Source organism: Temnothorax americanus, unplaced genomic scaffold, assembly GCF_048541705.1.
Source record: "Temnothorax americanus isolate GAGA-0224 unplaced genomic scaffold, ASM4854170v1 Scaffold17, whole genome shotgun sequence".
NCBI classification, from domain to species: Eukaryota; Metazoa; Arthropoda; class Insecta; order Hymenoptera; family Formicidae; genus Temnothorax; species Temnothorax americanus.
In genome coordinates, this window is record NW_027509307.1 from 981,137 (window position 1) to 1,002,175 (window position 21,039).

Consider the following 21,039-nt stretch of genomic DNA (forward strand, 5'->3'; position numbering starts at 1 on the left):
TACATAAATTGAATTAGTTACGGCTTGTGTGTAATTAATCGGATAACCCGTGGGAAAATTATCATGTTAGAATATTATGCCGTAATGCAATTTTCATATTTTCTGTGTTAGCAGTTGCTCCGCTGACAGATTGTAAATGCAAATTTCACTGTCCTAGCATCAAAAGCACAGCGCAACTAGGAGATTTAAGTCCATAATAAACAATTTTATGGCTGGAGTGTAACAGGTGTCGCGAAATGAAATTGAGTGTTGTATAATCTCGATTGCTTTTACGCGATTTTGAAATGAAATTGCATTCTAGTATTCGAGGAATCCCTATCTATTATCAGAGGCCCTGGCGCTGGCATTCCGTTTAGTTAAGAAGAATCGGAATACTAAGTCGAGGCACGCCGGTACTGTACATGCAGTAAACAGACTTCAAGCAAAATTGTTTTGCAAAAATAATTGCTGTTGCAAATTGGCTCAGTCATTATTCACAAGTGCGCGTATAAACAATGAATGTAATAAATAAATGTGTTTCGTGAATCAATGATTCATCTGTGAGCGAATCGCTTGCACAATTACAATAATTATTAATTACAATTATTCTTAGAATAATCGGTTTAATTATAAAATGCATTCAAAATTCCACGAGAGATTATCAGTCTCGCGAACAATTCATCATCATTAATGACACAATTTTGCGAGCGAGTTTTGAATTAAAATCAATATGCAAGAGACTTGACCGACGCATTTACATGAATTGCGCGTACTTTTATGCCAAATCGTTCATCGCACGCTCATCGAGTGTTTGAAGAATTAATGTAAATTTATTACCTTCACCTCCATAATGTCCGACGCTGTTTAAACAGAGTGTTTTCACGAACTTGGACCACAACCGCGCAAACAACTCAATTTGTTACTTCTATTCTTCGCTTCTTCGTGCTCCTAAATTTGCCTTGTTTCTCCACTATTTAATCCCGTCGTCGTTATTTATCTTCGTTTTATTTACAGAAAATCTCAGTGCAGATCTTGGCCAGTAATTGACTAAAAACTTGTGCTAGCAGAAATTAAATGTTATTCGATAATTACGTTGCGGAACATGTGTTATATAATTATGTATGTTAATAAAGAAATTAAAGTAGAGGAACAGTGACTATAATAACGAATGCAAATAAATAAAAAAATATTTTTTAACAGAAAAAATACGACCAAATTTGCTAAAACTATTAAATTATTTAATTTGAAACAGTTTTAATGAAATAAATTATTTTGCTAAAATAAAGCCAAAGCGCAAATATAATGGTGCGCGTAAACAACGTTGTAACTGACAGCATGGTTTAAATGAATTTTAATTACATTTTATGCTAATCGAATCGTTTTAATTTGTAATTTTGAACTCTCTTCAAGCGAAAATCGATTAATAATAATATAACATATAATTTTAGAAAGATAATGCAATATATACGAAATCTTGATCGCTAATGTTTTGTCAAAATATAAGAAATGCAATTTAAAAAAAGTGAAAGTTACTTTATAAGTATTCAACTCACAAGAATTTTTCTTCTGCTCATCAGAAACTATGATTCTTATATATCGCTTTGACTTCGTTAAATTATACGGCATATCATTTTCTCTGTTAGAGATAGTAAAAGAAAGAAATATGTTCGATTTGATCACTAATTTGATCTGTTTAAATTGCACTATTAATTGTAAGGTAATTTGTGCGCTCTGGTTATTAATCTCATTAGACTTGTAATTTATCTCTTTGAGAACCATCTGTCTTACAATCTTTAAAAATATTTAAGTTGTAAAGAAGTTTTTAACAAATATTTTCATAAAATCTAATTTTTATAGAAATATAATGTGTTTGATAATTTGAAATCGGAAGAAAGATATATTCGGTAAAAATATGAGCCGACCGTACGTAATAAGTATTACTTTCACGCTGGGCTGGTTTTTATTTCCGGACAGCATCGTACTCATTAGACATCATACTCCATTTGCATCATACTCATTTGAGTATCTCTCACCTCGTATTATACATATAATATACATTTCTCAGTATATTTTTTTTCCGTTACGAAAAAGTTTATCTTTCATGGAGCACAGTCTTCACAGAGCATAATTTAAAAAAAGTGTTTCTTTATACACATATATACCATATAGTGACACATTAAATACTTATAAACGCGAAGTAAAAAGAAATAATTTTACGCATCGGGTTTGCGTTGTTTTTTGTTATACGAGACCACGTCATGTTTTTATGGTTGTCATGCATTTTTAGCTTGCGTGTTGGCGCATAACACATGCCAGATACAAGCTTGAATAGTTGACACGGAAAGGTACTCTATGTTAAGAATTTTCGTTATTTTTTTTCGTGTAACATAAGACAACGAAGCGCACATTGCATATCATTTTTTAAAATCACGTGGAAATATTCGATGCGGAGCATAAGATGTCCAGTATTTAATATTTAAATATTATTTTATTAAATATTTTAACATTATATATCAAGTATCTCGTGCATATTACGTTATATTTCTTTTTATTTATAAATTTAATTTTCTAATAAAATTTGGGTAAGAAAAGTAACTTTTTTTTATAAAGTTAAAATTAATATTTTTGCACCAACAAATTAAATTACTGTTGAGAGATAAATGAACCAATAAAATTGTATAAGAGGAATATAATAATTAGAGTTTGTAATAATGAAAAGCTAACTTAATTATAAGATTAAGAATTTTTTGTTATAATTAATCTTATATACATCAATAAAGATAAAGTACGTAGTATCGACTATCTCTTTCTGTTAAAATTGTAAAGATGAAGAACTAACGCATGGGTTTGATATTTGAATTTTCTGAAGAATTCTTAATTTTTGTTAATAGTTTATACTTTAAAAGTTGTTTGTTCTTTGTCCAGGAAAAATTGACTTTGTATGAAGTATGAGTTATAAATCGACACGAGTTTTACGTCAACTTTATCAGATATCGATTTCAAGAACGAGAACTTCGGATATTCTTGCACTCTGGAATAGGGTGACAATTTTTATCTCTCATGTCTCTTGTAGTGATTTATTTGTTACGATTATTATTCTTCTCCAATTATTTTTCTCCAATTCAAGTAGATCTCAAATTTTCATGATACGTATACATATTTGTTATAACGACGATTTTTTTTTATGTTCTAGTGAATGTAAGCTTACGTGAGGATCGAGTAAGCAGAATATAAGAACATGTCGAAGTATTTGCTGTATTAGTAGATGTTAATTGATTAAACACGTTCAGCTTTGTTTCACAGTCAAGAGCAGTTGCATTATAGGTTCCACTTCGCCGTGCGCTGATCTTTTGTTATACCGAAGTAATCTCGCAGAGCATACTTATTCGCTCTTTGATATTTTAATGCTGACGCCTGGTCTTTTTATATTGTGACACTGGTTTTTATTCGCGCGGCCGTTACACATTTCTCACTGCACAAGAAGAGAATCTCGTGTCTCGCAGGGCGCATGTGGCTCGCGCTGTACATTGTTTGAAGAAAAATCTTACTTTAAGATCCGGTGACGATATTCTTTCGAAGTACCGTCATCTCGTTTGACACATGCCAGATATGTGCATGCTTCCAATGCATTTATAAGTTTTCTAAAGCATTACTTTTTTCGAATATATTAAAGTACAAAGTTGACGTGTGATAAGAATAAGCAAGAAGCCTTATCCTTATCCTTAAGAAGGGTTTTGTGATTTATTATTCTGAAGCAGAAGATGTGCTCCTCTGGCATTTTAGAGCAAAATCAATTTTATAATAAATTTTTTATTAATAGGACGATACTTGATTTATTTTAATATAAAAATAATTTAAAGTTGATCGAAACAATATAAAAAATTTGACATTTATATTATTGTTATTTATACTATTTTCCGACAAAATGTCAGTAATTAGATTTAAAGAAATTTTATTATAAAGAGAAATATGATATCTAATAATTTAATTAAGACATTACGTTATTAATCTATTTTGGTTTATGTAAATATAATATAATAACATTGGGTTTTTTTTTGGTAAAATTAAACGCCAATTAATTAAAGTACATTCGCAATTAGAAAGCTAAATAAAACAATAAATTCTTGATTGAGAAATTCAATCTGTGTCAAAACGAAATATAAAAGCTTTTAATAAAATAACAAATTTTATAAAAACAGTATTCATTTTTCAGATATTTAGAAACATTTCGGTATTTTGTCGAGCGCGCTCTGTGCTTCTCATAATCGCAAAGTTAAATAATTTCACACAATCTTCTACCAATTAAGGTTTACTACAATTTTAAATGTCTTAAATATAAAAAGTTACAAAGCAAATTCGATAACATTAAATGAGTATTAATTGCGGATGCTCTCTAAATATCATCTAGTAATTTCTAAAGTTTTTATATGAACTCAATTGGGATCAAAAATGCTATCCATATCTTATTAACTTTACGACAATAGACTCGATAAGTTTGAAAGGCTCGGCTGTAATCATTGTAATAGAAATTAGAAAATTGATAGAGATGGTGCCGTGTCAGGAACGGAATGTTGCTAACTGCAATTATTCTGTCGATAAAGCTCTTCAATCGATTTCCTGTGATAGGTACTAGAAATGCTGGTGTAGGTGGCAATTTGCTGGAAAGTTATTGATGTTTGGTTCGGGTACTTTATCAACAATCAATATAGTTTTAATTGCGCGAAGTCTTGGTGAAAGTTTTAATACACACGCACATAAAGTCGACACGTTCAAGATTTTGATAATTTGTATGGATTGCTCAAGAAGCATAGAGAATAATTAGTAGTAATTTTAATGCATATTTTTGAATGTATCGTAAATTGTACTCTTTCTATTCACTTTGTATTAAATTTTTACGTTTTAAAGCTAATAAGAGACATTATAGGTACGTAGCAACAAGATTTTGTTTTAAAATATACGTTACATAATTATTTACTAAATTGTATAATAAATAACTTAAACAAAGAATACATTATTATCAATCGGAATTAATGATTACAATGCAAAAATTCTACAGGATGCGTCCGGTAATAATCGCCAAACCACTTGTACACGCAAGTATATAAGAGTATAAGTAAAACCGCCGCGAGTAGTAAAGTCTTCTATCATTTTGCAAAATTCGCAATACTTATTAAGAAATCAATTAAAAAAGATCAGCCAATCTACTCGAGTATAGAAGCGCGCGGCAAGAAGGGACATACCATTCTCAAGTATTGCGAATTTCGCAAAATATGGTAGAAAACTTTTCTACTCGGTCGAGAAGACTTTTTAACTCACTCTACTTGCATACAAGAGATTCGGCTATTGTTACCGGACACCCTGTATATACAGTAGTTGTTTACCAATTATTAAAGCCATCAGATATAAATCTGTCATTTTTTAAATTAAATTAATTTTATGTGCAGTAGTAGCAATGAGTCAGATAGAGAATTATTAAAGGATTTTAATGAACAGTCAAAGCTTCTTATTTGTCTCTTTTGTGACAAGCGCTATTTTCATTTAAGTCGACTTTTCTACTACCGCAAAGTACATAGTTTACACTTGAGTGAAAAGAACTCCTTCTATTGTCTATTGTCCTCATTTATTTGTCTTTATTCTTTGCTTGTTGCATTCTCCACTGTGTCATATCGTTTTATCTTATCGTCCTTCCGATTCAGCTACGATGATGAATATCTTGCTATTCTTGCTTGCTTTACAATATATATATATATATATATATATTGTAACAGTGAAAAATAACAGTGACTTACGAACGAAATTTATAGATCGTATTTTATCCGCGGTGTTACAGATTGTTATAGATTGTAATCAGCTTGGACATTTCGTAGCTGCTATATTATTCGTAAGTCAATTGACGTCAAAATGACATGTGCTTCCTACCTGGGATCGCAATTATGGGAAATTAAGTCATCATTGTCATTATTGTTCTTTAGATCATCAGAATCAAGATTATTGTATATACGTTATTCAATGGTAATAATTATTTAATTCGTAGAGCATTTTACAAGTAATAAAAAATTAAATGCTTTATATTTAATTATTCAACACTCGATACTGATGTAAAAAGAACCGAAATCTTTTGCATTTTAAATACCATTTTGCATTTATGAATGATATTTATAATTAATATTAATAAAAATAGTGTGAATAGAGTTATTATGCACCGGAATAAAAATTGCAAATTTGCATAGTTATGTGTATCTTTATGAAAGTAAGTTAGCCGTGTGAAGGAGGGAAGAAAATATACGGTTATAAGAAATAAAGCGTGTTATCTTCACACCTAATTAATTCACCTTATCTTACTATTTTTTAATTCTGAACTGTGATATAATTTAACGTAATAGAATGAGTTTCGTAATTATGTGACAAACGTTTGGCATTATAATGAGGAGTACTATGATGACTGTAATATTTTGATTTTTATTTTGATTAGCTGTTTAATAATTTATGTATCGATTTACTTCTGATGAGAACGTAAAGTTAGGATTTAATCGATCGCTATATGATTATAATGAAAATTTACGACGCGTCATAACATGTGTTTACATGATAATTGATATGCTACATGGTGTTGAACAATAATAAGCTTTATTGAATTGAACCAGGTCAATTTTCAATGTTATTCGCGCAAATTACGCGATACAGCAAGTGTTTTTCTTTCAAATAGAATAGAAATACATTGAAATGTTATATTTATTTTATATTATGAATGGTGTCTCGTTTATACGTATACGTCACTCGTACTAAAGAGCTAAAGTACATTTTGATGTAGAACGTGTGCGTTTTACGTTTCGCTTCCTGCGCTAGATATTGCAGGGGCACATGCTGCTCTCTAAATCTGAATCAGTGAATAGTCACTGATTCAGATTTAAAGAGCGTAGAAAATATACTATAATAATGTATACCTTTGCTTAAAAAAGTAGGCTCTTGTGTCAGAATCCACAAAATTCCGAGCACGTTGCAACTAATATATTTCATAAATATATTGAGGTCTTTCATATTCAAAGATTATCAAGTGATACAAAGTCAGGCACTCATAGAATGAAGAACTTCAAGGAATACAATATTTAAAATATCTCGTTTTCCATTGAGCTAAAAGGGCATCATCTCTTAATTAAAAAACTTAATTTTGGCAAAAATAAAGGTAAATTTTCCTTAGTGGCGGGATGAATTAAATCCCATCTGTTTTCATAACTTTAATTTGTAATATTGTAATATTGCGTATCTGAAAATAATATCTCCTCAAAAATATATTTATTCCAAATTAAAAATGATATAATATTATGTAAAAAATAAGATTTTTTTATATCTTCTTTATTCGTATCTTTATCTTTCTATATCCAGGTTGACGGTTTATCAATCATGTATAGATATCATATATAGATATGAAAAATTTTTTTGCATACCTAAAAAATTTGTAGAAATACTTGATGTAAAAAGTGATAACTTTATTGCACCATTTTTTTCTAATTGTATCCAAAAAAAGGTGGAAATTTTATGCAATGCAAAGAAAATTATATATGTGATGATTAATAGAAATGTGAAAATATAATAAAGTATTATTTTTATATGTTTACTATTTTTATTTTATTCTTATAAATTTTTATATTATTATTTTCTTTAATTGTTGAAAAGCTTAACTTTAATAACTTCAAAAACTGTCCTTCAAAGTCAACACAGTAAAGAACTGTTACATAATCCTAATTAATAATCCAAAAAAGTGTCACTAACAAAAAAAAAAGAAATTGTGATTTTCTTATTATAACTTCCAGAAAATTTGCAGACGCTTCTTCTTATGTCGACTTTTTAGTCCCTTGTCGGATAATATAATTTATGATTCAACACTACACGACATCATTTCTCTCGATAGAAATCGACAGGCAGCGAGTTTTGCTGCAGCAAACGTAATTTCCATCGTATCTATACTGAATTATTGATACATGATCATGTTGTATATGTATCGGAAAATCTCGTTCGCTTTTTATAAGTATGTGCCGAGGTATATTTCATAAATTTTAATACTAAATGTTTATTTTTCGTTAAAATAACGTCTATTACTTTGCGGGTCGCAATTGAAATAACATATCATTTACTACAACAATGACATAACTCAGAAAACAAATTTTTCCAAAAAAATAAGTTTGAATATTTTGAATAATTAAAATTTGGTAATATTACTTTTAAATACAATTTTGGTGCAATAACTGATTGCAGAGGAACAAAAATATCTAGCTATATATTAGCTCTTTATTTGATCACTGTATTGAATTTTCAAATTTCTTTTGTAAACAGTTCAAAAATGACAATTTTTGAGTTATGTCGTTGCTGTAGTAAATGAGCGATAATATGTATTCCTTCAGTTGAATATTTATATGAAATTATGACATGATCGTGAGTGCGGCGGTGAGCTAAAAGGTCACATTATCAACAATTATGCATCAATAGATTGTACACATGCTTACGAGCACACGGAAGTTATGCGCCTTCCCATTCAATTTTCGTTTAACACATAATTTCCATCGTAACTTTGAAAAGCACATGCAAATTAGATAAGTTTGACGTAATACATGCGCACCAAGTTTCGTCGCGCGGTGTATTGTGTACGTGGAAATCATTTCTCTGCATCGTTTATATGCTGTGAATTAATGTGTTGTGCGTGACAATTGCTTTGTCGATAGCAAGTTTAATACGGCATAAAGAAGAGTTTACGAAGTTATACGGCATGAATACACCTACGGATATGTATATGCCACCTATAGTCACTTGCATACATTCTATGTGGTTTATGTCTTGAGATAAAGCCCGGTATTCGTAGTCGGATCTTATTTCAAAATCGTCTCAAGTAATATCTTAAGATACTAATACGGCTTTGTGATTGGTTCATAACATCTTAAGATTGTACTTTAGACGATCTTAAATACAAGATTCGACTATGAATACCAGCCAAAAAGTCTCATTCTATGTATTACAATTTTTTATAAAGAATTATAGCGGTATAGTAAGTAAAACAGAAAACTCATTTTTTGTGAATAATTTTTTTGCAAATCAAAATTAAATAATTTACTTATTGTATACATTATACGAGGGTGAGTCAATAATTATTCTCATTTTATTTCTATAATTTATTAGAACAACAGAGTAGAGAACGTACAATTACATTATTTTTCAACTTATTGCATATACCCTTGACAAAAAAAAGTTTTTGGTTTGTCTCTCAGGCATGTGTGCATAGCATTTTGCAAATAACGATCTCTTAAGTCTTAACGAATTTAATTTATAATAGCTGGATTAAACAAATAGTAATCCGAGAGGGCGAGATCTGGACTATATACGTATAGCGTTTGAACAGCACGGACAACAGTATTTGGGCATGCATTGTCATGCAACAACAATCAGCATGTGCAAGAAGCGATGCAACATGGCTGAGGGATAAATCAAAAAATTTTTTTCCCAAGCTTGTGGAACGCTAGAATAATTGCATTGAAAAGCAAAGAGACTATGTATGTTCTCTACTGTTGTTCTAATGAATTATATAGAAATATAAAGTGCGGATATATAATTATATTATTGACTCTCTCTCTCTCTCGTATTTTATTGTATAATCCTCATTTTATTATTATGTAAGGAGAGCATGATGGTGAATATACGATACTGAATCATCAAATTGTTTGCTTTGATAATATTTGAGGCTATTCAATCTGATGAAAAAAGCAATTATCTGATGAATAATAAATCTTTCATTTTTCGTAAAATAGCTTGCACCCAATTTTTTATCTCGTTCCAACCGCAACGCGAGTTGATGAGATGGAGAAAATGAGGTAACATACGTAAAGAAAAAACTTCTATCAGATATAAGGTGAAAAACGGAAAACCGCGAAATATGTTTTTTGGGGGAAAAATGTCTAAAAAGAGGAAATTTAAAATTACGGATTCCATAAAACATGAAATATAATATGAAATTTTGTTAGTATAAAATAACAAAGAGTAAAAAATAGAAAATGAGATTTCTTCAATAACTTTTGATTCACTGAAAGTATTAGTGAAAATATGTGTGTTTAATATCAAATTTTACACAACTGCACAATATAAAATTAATTATAAACTTTTTCACACAGTTCTCTTGTGCATCCGATAAATATGTGTGTGTGTGTGTGTGTGTGGTTCTAAAATAAATTTAAATAAAAAAAATAATATATGAATATTTATATCTATGTATTAAATGTTTACTGTACAAAATAATAAAAATTTGCATTTATTATCCTCTATTATGTTTAATATTTAAGACAAATTCTTTTAATTTATAAATTATAAAAAACAATTTTTCTCGAAAAAGAGTCCAAGTTTATTTCAAGTTGTAAAATTTTAGTCGAAATTATACCGTATTATTTATAAGCACAAGTGACTATTTGACATATATTAATTTAGATATATGCGCTTGACTAATAGTTTAGAGATGACGAATTATTAATACATATATGGACAGATGCGATCGTGTCATATGTAAACATATTTTAATATTTTTAAGTTATTTATTGTTGAATTTCTTGCGTCTCTTATTCTATACTCGCACACGAATTTTAAAAATTTCTGTTTTGCTTATATAAATTATGCAATTTTCTGCTTTTTGGTATTGAATCGTACTTCGTATTTAATATACGTCGTATTTATACCAGTTGCTTTTCCTATCAATTAAAATGTAACATCTTGTTTCTGAATGTTTCTATTTATTCTGTTTTTTTTTAGTATTAAATTAAAATACGTTTGATATTATAAAGTGAAAACAGAGTAAAAGTGTTTGTTGTAATGAGATGATATTTTCCTACAAATATAACGTTACAATATAATTTTATCATTCCAAAAATATCAGTATAATTACAAACTTTACTTTATTTCTTCTATAAAACGTATCTCTGATATACGTATGCATATATGTAATCACAAATTTACGATAAATTATAAATTTTATGTATATTTTTGCCATTTACTTAAATTTGACAATATTGCAGTGTCTTTTTACTATTTCTATTTGCGTAGAAAATACTAGTGGAAGTAATAAGAATAAAATCAATAAAATGCTATATATATATATATATATATATATATATATATATATTACGCTGACTTTTCGCAGAGTTGGCTGAAAACTTGATCGAGAATAGGCGAAGCATTTCTTAATCCCTCAACTTCGATATGCAGTAAATGTTCTGATTTTAGCGTGCTTAATTGTGGCTGGAAGATTAAATCGAATGCAGCGCTTTGTAATTCTTTAAAAGCAGGCTCTTTCTTTTTTTACTTGCGTCTGCATTGCAGAACAAAAATCCCAATGAGAAACGAGCGTTAATGAAACTCTCATAAAAATTCCAGAAACGTTGGCGGACGAATGTAATTGTTCTCATTTATGGACCAAAGTACAGCATTAAAAATGTCGCTTTACCAGTGTCTCCTTACAAATTTTCTGGCATTGTACGTATTTAGGCACAATGTGCAATGACCAAGTACAATTACATAATCATGTATTTGCCGCGATAACAGACATTTTCGGCAAGTTAATTGTGACTACTGACAGCTGTTGCGGCGTGATGTATAACTTGCCGCGTTTTAGCAAATAAGTAATTACCAATTAAATTTGTTAATTACGAAGCTCACACATGTTGCAATATTTCCAGAAATTAGTCGTTTAGCTCTACGATACTTTTGGATTAAAAGCTAACAAATATCTATTTTGCAAATTAAAGTTGTAATTATAAACGCGATTGCGCGTACTAATTTTGATATAGTGTTGCTATAAGAGAGAATCAGTTTATGTTCTTGCAAACATTATGTGATTGCCTAATTGAAAAGATTGAAATAATGTTGTTTTGATTAGCATCTTTAAAAAGTTTGCTACATTTATAATCAATTGAAAATATGTGACTACACCAGTTTGTGATGCATATTAATGTAATTAGATACGTGATACAGATAAATCGTAATTTAATGATAGTGCCTTAACAAAGTATGCTTTATTTAATCTAAGTTGTTTTATAATATAGCTCTGACTTTTATCATATAAGGAGGTATATATTAAAATTATATTTCTATTTTTTTGTTTATATTTTTTTATTGTAATTAATATACTTTTCTAATTTCTATTAATTATATATCAAATATTCTCATTTTTATTTTAATAAAATTATTGAGTTTATAGTCTTTTATATAATATTTTTCGATTTTTTTTAAAAAGTTGCGTATAACATAAAAAACAAGTTATCCGTTATTGGCTTTTTTACAATAACATTAATAAAAATTTTAAAATAACGAGATAAGAAAATTTTATTATCTATAGTCCATATTGTACGAAAAATGTCAATAATAATGCAGCTATGAATCATAACTATCGTTATGCTGTAATCTTTGCCATACTGTATAAGTATACTGATTGTGGAACAATTTATGGTATTAATCTTTGATATGGTTGTATTTTACTTTAAAGAAGACACGAAGAAGATCGCATACACACACACACACACACACACACACAAAAAGCATAATAATTTGTCTTACTGTTGAATGCAGTATTGCCGTTCTCGCACGTTTCTGTGCTTTATTCATGTCGTAATGGGGTATATAGGATTTATATAGTAAAGTATACATGTACGTACGGACTCACCCTGCATACGTGATACCCATTATTGACGTGTTACCTGTATTTTGTTTCGCTGTCGAACGCGAGACATTCAAGTGTTTCTTTTTAATGACAAAGATCGTTTTGCGAAGCCATTTTTCGAATGGATAACATTTTAATTAATTATTTGAGAGAGGGATGAGGTAATATATCTATCATTTTCTTTTTAATTAAATTATCGGCCGCGACACTCAAAGATTTTAAATGAAAATATCGATTTGTGAGGCCGTATCATTTTACTGATTTGAATAAAATTTTAATTAACAATTATTTAATGCGTATAATATGTTTAATTTAATAATAAACTAGTAATTAAAAAAAGGCGATATATTGTTTATATAATAATATTTTAATTTATATTTAAAAACATCAAGTATTTTAAAAATTATATTAGAAAGTATATTAAAAAATTGAAAGATTATATATATGAACACTGTAAGCAGTATAGAAACTTATTCTTAATTATCTATATTTAAAATATTATGTTATTATAATTATCTTTCTTTGATGTTATCAAATCTTTATTAAAGGTTAAAAGATATCAGTTGATACAAAAAAGAAACAAGCTATTTGAATGCATAAGGCAACTCATGATGTATTATAAAGATCCAGCACGTATTTAAAAAAGTCTCTTTAGATATCTTTTTTAAAACCTTTATGACAAAACCTTACGATTACATATTAAATAGTAACAACAGTGATAAACATATTAAAACTAAAAATAACTGCAGGCATAAATCTAAGGTGTGAATTAGTTGCGCGTTTACCATAAGAATTGCTATAGTATAAATAACTATTCTTTTAAATCGTTTCCTATGAAAATATTCGCACGGTGACATCGCGCAGTCAGAATTTCTATCACCGGACGTGAACGAAAGCCTGCGGGGGATTTTGTAGTTTTTCTCTGCGCAATTTTTATATGCTGATCTGCAGGAACGTGCGGCAACCAAACGTTGCATTTAACGCTTTCGGTATATCAGTCTTTTCACCAAAATGTTTCCGTGCTATGCGGTTCGTATACCATGTTTGACTGGATGCGCAAAGGAGGTAACTTTTAGATTAAATATAAGTCTAGTTATTCTGTCCAGCGACAAAGTATAGTGTGATATGTAAAAATTCAACGAATTTCACGGTGAAATACATAAACCCTATATTTGTCGCGTATATATACTTTTTGAATTAAAAGAGAATATATTTCGCGAATGTGAACGAATATTTATTTAGCGGCGGAAAAGACGTAAAATGCTTCTGCTGGTGTGTTTCCATATTTCGAATTTTGGATTGCGTCGCTTCTATCGAAATCTAGGAGAGGCTACTGTAGAAAAAATTTGACGTTCCAAAGTTTTAAAAATTATAGCTATACATAGACCGTTTCACACACAAAGGGTAAGCGCGAAAGATGGCTCGTTATTAGATTTTTGCGCAAATTTTCCTCGTCCCCTGAGAGTTTCTTTTAGTTAATACCCTCAAAGAAGTAATTTTCTGTTAAGAAACTCTGGCAGCGCGGTAAGATATTAAAATGTTTGCGGATACCTGACAACGAGAAGTGAAGAAGTTACTTGTTGTTAGAATATAGAATACAATCCTCTTCTTCAAATGTTGAGTACATTAATTATTTTTAAAAGTTTTAAAAGAGATCTAAAGGAATCTGAATATATATGCCAGATATAGTCAAGAAAGTTTATTCATTACTGAATATATCGTTATATTTTACAAGTGAGAGTAACATGAATGTATATTACAAAAGCAATTTTAAGAAGTAATCGAAATGTTATATAACGATATATTTTAGAATATAAAGACTAATCGTGTTTTGAAGGAACATGACCAAGATATCTCATGAGCATTGTTGTTGAGCTTTATCGTGTGATGAATCAAGTTTGAATCAAAGATTGATTTTGTATTGGCAGTTTGATATTTATCGGTTTGACGTGCATTTAAAAAAAATGATTGATATAGAAGAGAAATTAAAAAACAAAAACGTGGAAAAAGAAAATGTAAATGTAATGTCAGAAAACAACAACCAAAAGCTAAGAGAATAATATATTCAATTGAAAAGGAATTATTCGGATATATCTGTAAAGTAATATTTTACGTTGATTGGTAATTTGGTGATTGGCCGATTTGCCGTTTGTTAATCCTATCACGTATTGCGAGTATAATTAGTGTCAGCATTGAATCCCAAATTGATATTGAGTCTACCAAATTGATATTGACAGTTTAATATTCAATGGCTAAATATAAATCCAAATCCGGTTACAAAAAAAACAATAAAAGAAATTAAAAATAAGATATTTATAAATCTTATAAATACTTTTAATTTGCTTTCTCTCGTTAAATGATTGCCAATCATATAATTTGTATCATCTTGTTTATAAGTTTGGATCAATAACAAGTTTTAATATTAATAACATCATATATATGTATATGAAAGAAGAAATGATTGATTGAACTGCAAAATACAAAGAATGAAAATAATATTGTATAAAAATAAATGAAAGAATAATATATTATATTCTACGTGCAATGCACTGTAAAAAAGTGCGTATATAGTTTGATGAGGAGAGATTATTAAAGCTTATATCACTTCCAGCATTTCGGAAAGTTTTAAGTTTATTATCATTGGTCATTCACAAACTTCTTGTAAAATTTGTTATCCTTAAAACACTTCGTAGATGACGACACGATAGAGTCAGGAATAAAAAAATAATTTAAATTTATATGCACTATTCTATGACGACATGAAAACACTTCCTCAAGACACGTGTTACCTAGAAATAACATTTGAGTCAATGAGGCCCCTTCATTGCTTCCGTTTCGCCGCAACCATTTTGCTTTACCTCTTTCGTCGCTTCCAATTCGCTACAAACCAGTTTCCGTCGATTACACGTGGCATACCTTGTATTGTTTAAGTGGAGTGTTGTCATATGCATTAAACATCTCATACCCGAAAATAGTAAGTAATGCTAAATAGGGAATATAGAAGCAACGATCAATTACTGACAAGTATGTTCAATATCTATACATACGATTTGAAAATGTTGTATCAGTAAATTTTAAAGTGGCAAAAATGTTTATCTTTTAAATTAACAAATGTATTATTAAAACGTTAAAACACTTACAATTTCTTTATATTAATCTTTTACTGTTTATACATATAATACAGGTCGTCAAAATTGAAAAACAATATTAGTATTGCAATATTGCAATTGTTTCTGTATATTGATAAAAAATAAATGTCAGCTTCCATGCGCTTTTCAAAAATTGACATCCCACATTCATTTTGCATCTGTAATATTTCACTTACGGTACCTTACGTATTACCGTATCCGCCATAAATTTGATTCCATGTGTGAAGAAAGCAGTTTTGCATTTTACTCTATATGCTAATTTAGATGATGTTACAACGTTAAAGCATAGATAGCTGTTATCACCCATTATACGTGTTCGTATAAGTATGCTCCATAGTAATCTATTTGTACATCCGCCAACACGAACTTATATACACATATCCCGATACGGCAAATCTGCAAATCCAAAACTACCACTGCTTTATATTGGATTTGTTGTTACGGAAAATTTACATAATTTATGAATTTCTCGTACCATGCGTCAATTTAATTGCGATGTATTAGCATATTAGCAAAGTTCATAATTTGTCAATATTACGCTATCATTACATTAACTACGTAATAATGTGATGTATTTATAATCGTCTCTCTTTCACGAATATTATAGGTACACGAATATACGTAAATTTGTATAAAATATCTGTTATCATCGATGATAAATTTTAATGTAATAATTTCACATCAAAATCAGTCTGAAAATATATAAATAATGGATATTCTTTACGGATAATATTCTACTTATTAAAATCTTAATCTTAATCTTATTTAAAGATATACACGGACACTCTTTTTTTCATTTTTATTTATTTCTATCTTTTTTTTTTAATGTTATATGTGTAGGGATTGTGGTAAACGAACGTTTTTACCTTGCGCACGTATAAGCTTTGTCGAGTATAAGCTGACAATAGATCCGACTATGTATAGAAGAGATATAGTCTGGTATGCATTGGCTATCATGCGAGAGTTTACATGCTACACCGGTAAATAAAATGGCAGAGAATAGCGTCATTCGGTTTCAAACGTGATGTGAATTACATGTCATACCTATATAGAATGTCTTCGTTGAATATATTTTTTAAGCTACAACTTCTTTCACTAATTTTTATTCAAGTTCCTTTTATTGCAAATTAATAGATTTTGTTGAATTAAATACCACTTTTATCGCAATTTTTTAATATTATACAATCTAATTATTTTAAAATTATAATTTATGTAAAACTGGAATAAAATTGATATAAAATTTAGCGAAGAATATTATTTATTCCAAATTTAATTGCTAATGATTTAATTGTAAGATTTGTTAAACATTATATATACAAAATATAAATGATAAGATATAGTGACAAGATGTTCTGTATAATTAGTCATTTCCACAGCAAAGAAGAGATTATACATGGTTCTTTGTAGGTGCAAGATTTTGTGAATCGTGGCTAGTCTAAAAGTCGGTCAATTAGACACTCCGCTAATTTCACATGAAGAGAGACTCCCAGCACGAACAAAAAGTTTAGTGGTACAAACCGCCGGAGTTCCATTCGGAGTCTTTTGAAACAGATCCATGGATTTTTTGGCACTGAACTTCGGTAGTTTGGAAAGCAATCTTCGGGATGGTTCCTATAATTCAACGGTCTTTATAATTTCGTACCGGTGGTATTTCGGACGGCCGGCATAAAGAAATATGCGGCACTTGTCATGAGTATGTAATTTAGCGTTGCTGCAAGTTATCTTGCAACAGTATCACGTACGACGTAATTTAAACCTTTTTCTCGGCGCGGGCGTGAATTCGAGTTAAGTGAAATTTAAACTCGCTTCGCTACACGAACAGATGCGATACGTGACGAAAGTGAAAAACTAATTAACTCGCAACGCGTAGAACGTCCAGATCGGTTTCTGAAAGCTACGGCCCTTGCGACTTGTATAGAACAGCAATTTTCTACTTTCGTCATCATTTCTCTTGTAAAAAAACCGCCTTTCTACGATTTTCGAAATATCCCTTCTATTTTCTATCTCCATTTATTTTCTTCTACACAGCGCATTTTAACATTCTCGAATTAAATATCTCTTCGATATCTTAAAAAATGGCTTCTGTGAAAATAAAAAGAACGCGAAACTGTGTAATTACTGAAGATATTCCTCATTGCTGTAAGAAAGGAATTTTAATCCTGCATAGTGTATATTATGCGCCTTTGCTCTTTATGGCATAAAATGACAAATGAATGGCGTGACATTATTATGGACCCTTCATTACGATTTTTTTATGTTGTACGACGTTTCATATTTTGTATATTACAGGCTCTCTCTTTTCTCTAAGATGTTCTGAAAAATAAGCTTAACAAGCGTAACAAGTTTCTTTCCTGAAAAATTTATCGTTTGCGAAAACTTAAAAATATTATTATTTTCTAGCGGCTTGCAAAATATACGATATTACGTGATGAAAGTAAAAAGATTGCTTAAATTGTAGTGTGCCGATAAAACATCTAGACATGATCAAGTTTTGGAAACAACCACCACAGTTTCTGTAATTTATGAAATAACGTTATATTAATTATTTTTCTAAAACATCTTTAAATTAGCTTCGAAATGTCTCTTTAAAAGTCTTTGCATACATAACTCATTCTAGTGTTTTAAAACAAGGCATCCCTTTGAAGTAAAAATGCTGACTTTGTTAATAAGCAGATAAAAAAGAATGTAAGACCAAGGTCTTCAGTAGTCCTTTTTTTGTAGGAAAAAAGGAATATTAGTTTCATCGCGTGCATACTATCATTCTTTTCGCAGTACAAAGTTATGAGAGCATTAAATAACAAGATATTATCCGTCATATTAGATAACTATATTTTTTTATATTAAAGTTCTGCTTAGTTACTTTTTGTAAAAATCGTCGAACAATAAACGAGCAAATAAAGTTATTACGTACGTTATTTATTTTTATTTATTCTATCAGTCATGCGCTAATTTCTTTTTATATTATTACTTGTATTTTTTTTAGCTGACAAAGATTTTGTACGAAAGAATCGATTCGACGCGAGAAGCGCATCCGGATCAGGAACTTCGATAGAAGCTTCCTGAGCAGAGGTTTACTGTCCCACGATCTTTCTACTTTGCTTTGCAAATGCGAGTCAGACCTTAGTTTATTATTTACTTCTTTTTAAAAGCTTGCCCTTTTCTTATTTTTTTCGTAAACATTTAATATTTATAACATATATAAGTTGTTGAGTAATGGGACTGAACCATATTAATAATATGGTGATAATTATATACCAAGGATTATAATTGTTCAAAAAAATTGTATATATTCTGTGACATATGATGAGTGTGATAGTAGTATACACAATAAAATGTAAACCGAACAAACTTTCAAACTAAAAAAGAAAAGGAAATACTATAGCGTGCAGGAGTAAAAGATGGCAATCTATCTTCACGTCGAAAATTGTGCAAATACGTCTCGCGACGAGGAAGGAATATTACATGAGCGTCAGATTGAAGACGAAAGCGTATAGTATAAGTGTCGTGATACATGCGGATTTATTTAAACTACAGTTGAAGAGAAATAACTCTTATAAGAAGTTATTCTTTTATCCAAAAAGCTAATGAAAATTTAATTACATCTAAACAATTAAAAAAAGAGTACAATTTAAAATCAATTTAAAGTAGAAAAAATCTAAAATGCAATTAATAACAATTAATAATTTATTATAACAATTATTATATATACAAATATGTAACTACAATTATTAATTACACACACAATAATTGTTATATATTTAATATACAAATATACAAACATGTGATGTCTATAAAGCTTATTTGTTTTTGTGGCAGTAAATTTATAATACTTTTAATAATATTCTTTCCTTTTTAACATTAAATGCATGGCATTCGTTAAATCGATGCACTCGATAAACTCGATTATTGATCAGTTTTGTACGAGATTTTCTAATATGTCGATGGTGACAAATAATCATGTATCGTCTTGTTTACGTTTTCTATTCCGTGTTCAATTTCTCTATTTAACGATATGGATTAAGATGGAATTATATTTATCCGATCTTGTGAGTCTCTAAAGCAGATAAAATATTTTTGACTTTACCTCGTATTTTATACGAAGAAAAGTGTAGCATTACAATAAATATCCAAGAGAGCATGGCATTCAAACTTTATAAGAAAAATATTTTTTGAAAGAGAATGGTTTAAAGTCAAAATAAATACCACAATATTATTAAGTTAATTTCAAGTTAAATTTTTCTTAATTAATAATGTATGTTTAGTTATTAATATATAGAAATTTAATATTAATATTAATTTAATGTAATTTTATTATCTATTAATTTAATATAAACAGATGTAAAAAAATAATAAAGCGCTTTCAGTCAAATTATCGTTAGCAAAATGTTTTCTACAATATAATAAAATTTATAATATTGTAAAAATATTATTATTAAAATATCCGATACAATATAAATTAAAATTAATAATAGTATAATTAATAAAAAAAGGTCATTAAACAGACTATATATAGTATTATATAATATGAGTCATTGTACGGATATTATGCATGGCTTGTTTAATTGTAAGAAGAATGGACGTTGTATTAGATGTTAAGCGCGGTCAGCGAGTGCAAGCAAACGCTCCGAATTATTCAAGGAATCTCACTATATGAAGCCGCAGATTTGTTACAACCCTTTGCAGAGGCTGAAATGGTACGCGTCTCCTTTTGTGCAGTTATGCATCAGGCAGAGAGCCTCCGCGTTCTATGCGAATCTGGCAGTTAACTGCTATTCATTTGCAGCCTGCCACGCATGCGTCAATCATGCGGTGATCAGACTTCAATACTCTCATACTACTTCGTACCTGGCACTATCGGTTGAACGTGTGTCCCAGCGTCGCGTATCGCTGCTGCATATGCGAGAATATGCGTCGAGTTAGTACCCGACAATGATGGTATCTACCAGAAATATATAGATCACGTCTGACATTTCATGCGCTTGTCAGTCTTCAGGTTCCATTTGCCGTAGTGACCCGGCTTATAATCGACTTGCAAGCGATTATACATAACTTTTGTGGATGATTTATGTACATACATGTCTAAAAATATGTGATACGATTTCAATGCATATTCTACAAGCATTAATATAAGCAAATTAATATAATATTTTTAATTAATATAATATTTTCATGAATAACTTAATTAAAATTATTGAATTAAATTATTCATCGCCTACGTTTAATATT

The 21,039-nt window shown here is 29.4% G+C and overlaps 1 protein-coding gene across 4 annotated transcripts in view; it reads left to right on the top strand.

Moving 5' to 3' along the window:
* Positions 1-21,039, top strand: part of LOC143895850 (putative G-protein coupled receptor No18) — a 43,934-nt gene that overhangs the window by 1,901 nt on the left and 20,994 nt on the right. The window lies entirely within an intron of this gene.